This window comes from Triticum aestivum, chromosome 4D (assembly GCF_018294505.1).
Source record: "Triticum aestivum cultivar Chinese Spring chromosome 4D, IWGSC CS RefSeq v2.1, whole genome shotgun sequence".
Taxonomy (NCBI): Eukaryota; Viridiplantae; Streptophyta; class Magnoliopsida; order Poales; family Poaceae; genus Triticum; species Triticum aestivum.
In genome coordinates, this window is record NC_057805.1 from 385,971,925 (window position 1) to 385,976,228 (window position 4,304).

The 4,304-nt window shown below is 43.4% G+C and overlaps 1 long non-coding RNA gene across 1 annotated transcript; it reads left to right on the forward strand.

The window, feature by feature from the left end:
* Positions 1-3,028: 3,028 nt before the first annotated feature.
* Positions 3,029-3,276, forward strand: LOC123100089 (uncharacterized). The gene is made up of 2 exons (XR_006448352.1): positions 3,029-3,060; positions 3,160-3,276. It is a non-coding gene; the product is annotated as an uncharacterized lncRNA (long non-coding RNA).
* Positions 3,277-4,304: the final 1,028 nt, after the last annotated feature.

Here is a 4,304-nt window from a genome sequence, read left to right on the forward strand (position 1 = left end):
CACCAGTATTGTCACAAAAGATTTTTCATTGGAACCGATGCACTAGGTATGACACCTAGATCGGATATGAACTCTTTCATCCAGACTCCTTCATTTGCTGCTTCTGAAGCAGCTATGTACTCCGCTTCACACGTAGATCCTGCCACGACGCTTTGCTTAGAACTGCACCAACTGACAGCTCCACCGTTCAATATAAACACGTATCCGGTTTGTGACTTAGAGTCATCCGGATCAGTGTCAAAGCTTGCATCGACGTAACCATTTACGACGAGCTCTTTGTCACCCACTTTTCAAGATATCTTCCGATATTCCGATAAATCGGCCGATTTATCGCTTACCATTGTCTGGCCGATAAGATAAATCAGCCGATAAATTAGCTGATATGGCGATAAATCAGCCGATATGCCGATAAACTGGCCGATTTACCCCTTATCTTGGGTCGACCGATAAGTTCCCGATAAGCGATATCCCCAACATTGTTGTCACCTCCATAAATGAGAAACATATCCTTAGTCCTTTTCAGGTATTTCAGGATGTTCTTGACCGCTGTCCAGTGATCCACTCCTGGATTACTTTGGTACCTCCCTGCTAAACTAATAGCAAGGCACACATCAGGTGTGGTACACAGCATTGCATACATGATAGAGCCTATGGCTGAAGCATAGGGAACAACTTTCATTTTCTCTCTATCTTTTTCAATGGTCGGGCGTTGAGTCTGACTCAATTTCACACCTTGTAACACAGGCAAGAACCCTTTCTTTGCTTGATCCATTTTGAACTTCTTCAAAACTTTATCAAGGTATGTGCTTTGTGAAAGTCCAATTAAGCATCTTGATCTATCTCTATAGATCTTGATACCCAATATATAAGTAGCTTCACCGAGGTCTTTCATTGAAAAACTCTTGTTCAAGTATCCTTTTATGCTATCCAGAAATTCTATATCATTTTCAATCAACAATATGTCATCCACATATAATATTAGAAATGCTACATAGCTCCCACTCACTTTCTTGTAAATACAGGCTTCTCCAAAAGTCTGTATAAAACCATATGCTTTGATCACACTATCAAAACATTTATTCCAACTCCGAGATGCTTGCACCAGTCCATAAATGGATCGCTGGAGCTTGCACACTTTGTTAGCATCCTTTGGATCGATAAAACCTTCGGGTTGCATCATATACAACTCTTCTTCCAAAAATCCATTCAGGAATGCAGTCTTTACATCCATTTGCCAAATTTCATAATCATAAAATGCAACAATTGCTAACATGATTCGGACGGACTTAAGCATCGCTACGGGTGAGAAGGTCTCATCGTAGTCAACTCCTTGAACTTGTCGAAAACCTTTTGCAACAAGTCGAGCTTTGTACACAGTAACATTACCGTCAGCGTCAGTCTTCTTCTTGAAAATCCATTAATTCTCGATGGCTTGCCGATCATCGGGCAAGTCAACCAAAGTCCACACTTTGTTCTCATACATGGATCCCATCTCAGATTTCATGGCCACAAGCCATTTCGCAATACAGTTCTTGTTCCGAACTGTTCTGACCGGATCATCTTCCTCTGGGAGGAGGTAGTAGTTTCTGTTCATTTTCGTCATATAGAACCACTTTTCGTCAATATGCACAATGTTGTGCATACCAATGAACTTAGGTCTTGGAGCTGCTAAGGTGGTCTCGTCAAGCATTGACAAACAAAACTTGATCCTCTCTCTTCTATTCTTTTCTTTCAAGGATGGTTTCAGACGATTGGAGTGCCTCCTAATCTTGCGAAGCTTGAGTTTCTTGTAGAGTGTAGTATGACTGACACTCAATTGGCGAGCAAGTGACCTGAGAGTCGACCTTCTGTTCAATGGAACTGTGGGGATTTGGGATAGAGTATCATCCTTTCCTTTTCTTCCGCATCTTCCTTTCCTTTTGCTGGATACATCCACCTCCCGACCAAGCGCTATTTGTTCCTTTGCTGTCGTCCAAATTTTCCGAATATGTTGAACACCAACTTGAAAAATTTGAGCAACATCCTTCTTGTCATTTCTTTTGAACTTGCCACCCCTGGCCAGATTCAGGGTATGCAGTGCCATGTATGCAGCATATCTCTGCTCAGCTGTCATTGACATTCTTTGCCTACGTATGTGCTGACTACCTACAGTAGCAAAAGAAAAAGGAAATTAGGGAAGTGATGGAGGCCTTAATGATCACAAGATAGACCACATGTTGTGGGTAGCTAGCTAGAGTGGCTAGCAGGAGTACCTGCTGCTTGACCATGCACTGCTTCTTCTACTTGGAGTTCCATACCAACTTCTTCTTGGAGTTCCATGTCAACTTCTTCTTGGAGCTCCATATCAACTTCTTCTCCTGCAGGTGGAGTATTTGCTTGAGGTCCAGGTTCATCCTCTTCTGGTGGAGAACAATTCAGGTCAAAGTTCATCATCTTCGCGATGTTGCTGATGCTGCTGCTAATTTACTGCTGCTGTTGTTGCTTGAGCTACTGCTGCTGCTATTGTGTTTGTTGCTGGAGTACTTGCTTGAGCTACTGCTGCTAATTTGTTGATGGAGTACTTGATTGAGTGACTGCTGCTGCCATTGTGTTGCATTTAAAATGGACAGCATTTGTACAGTTCATTTCCTGTAGGATAATGTGAATATGGTTCCTGTTTGAAGAATTACCCGCTGAATTTATATGGAGTAGTTTCTGAATAAGAGTAGTAATGCAGAATAGTGTGAATTTATATGCATTAGCTTATTCAGCTGTAGAGATTCATATACATTTGCCCAGATTGACCAAATAAATTTGAACTCTTTGTAATACTCCGTTAGAGAAAAAAATTATATGGAGTATCATTAGATGCTGTTGTACAGATTCATAGTAATGCTGCTGTAGAGACAAAATGCTCCTTCATGGTACTCCTCCTTTTATTTATATAGAAATGCAGGAGTACTCTAGGATCATTCAACTGATCCATTTGTAAATTTTGTGTCAATCTGCTGAATCTAGTAATCCTTGGCATTTTGCAGGCGCGTACGATTCGCTTGATTCGGGTGGGAACATTACAATCAAGTGGGCACTAGAATGATCATGTGATGCACTGTTTGAAGTTAAGACTAATTCAGTTCAGTCTGTTTGAAGCTAAGACAAATTTCCTTGGCATTTCACTAGATGTGGTGTTAATGGCCTGAAGATTTTATCATATTATCCACCATTCATCCTGCAACCGGACTGGCAAATACTGCTGAATATGTTCAGAAGCAGAAATTGGAACAAAGGAAAACATCACATGCTCCGACCAGATTAATTTCCAACTTAGCTAGATGCCTAGTTATGGGAATCGACCAGATTAATTTCCAACTCAGCTAGATCCTTGCTATGGAGACAGAGGAGTCGTAGGTTGGGCATCGCCCCCTCCTCAAATCCCAGGTACGCCATAACATCTCCTTGTCTCCCCTATCAGTTCAGTTCAGTCTGTTTGAAGCTAAGATCAATTCAGTGCATGCCCCTATCGCTACAGAAGTGCACATCAGCTTTCTCATTCTTACATGAGCAAATTTCATGAAAAGAATCTTCTATGGGAACACATCGATTTGGTTTTTTTTCAAATGCAGGAGTACTATGGATTACAGAAGAATTGATTTGTAAGATTGCCCACAAGTGATACTGTGCAAAAAATTGTGAAATTAGTCTGACTTCTACTGTACAGAAGAATTGATTTGTAAGATTGCACACAAGAATTGATCTGAGTTCTGTTGTTGTGCAAGGGGAGAGGCGAGGAGAACCTGTCTGGAAGCAACGTGCTGCGGCGGCGGGGACGAGCTAGGTGGGCTGGGCGCGGCAAGGACCAATCTGGGGCGGGGACGACCAAGCTGGGCGGGGGCGGCGGCCAAGCTGGGCGGGCGCGGCAGCAACCAAGCGGGCGCAGCGGAGGCTGAACTGGGCACCTGGGATCGGGACCGAGTGCCTGCAGGCGGGGCCCGAGCGCTTGGACGAAGGGGATGACGCGAGCTCCTGCAGGAGGAAGACGGCACGCTGGAGAAGGAAGACGGGCGAGCTCCTGTAGGAAGAAGACGACGCGAGCTCTGGAGGAGGAAGACGACTCAAATTTCAAATTGAGGGTAAAACTGTCCATTTCCCCATTTGTCGGCTGTGTCTGAAAATTGTAAACGCTCTTATAAAAGTTTACAGAGGGAGTATATCACATATACCTTTGTTCACCTTGCCATCCTTCTTAACCGCCAAATACTTGGGGCAGTTCCGCTTCCAGTGACCAGTCTGCTTGCAGTAGAAGCACTCAGTCTCAGGCTTAGGTC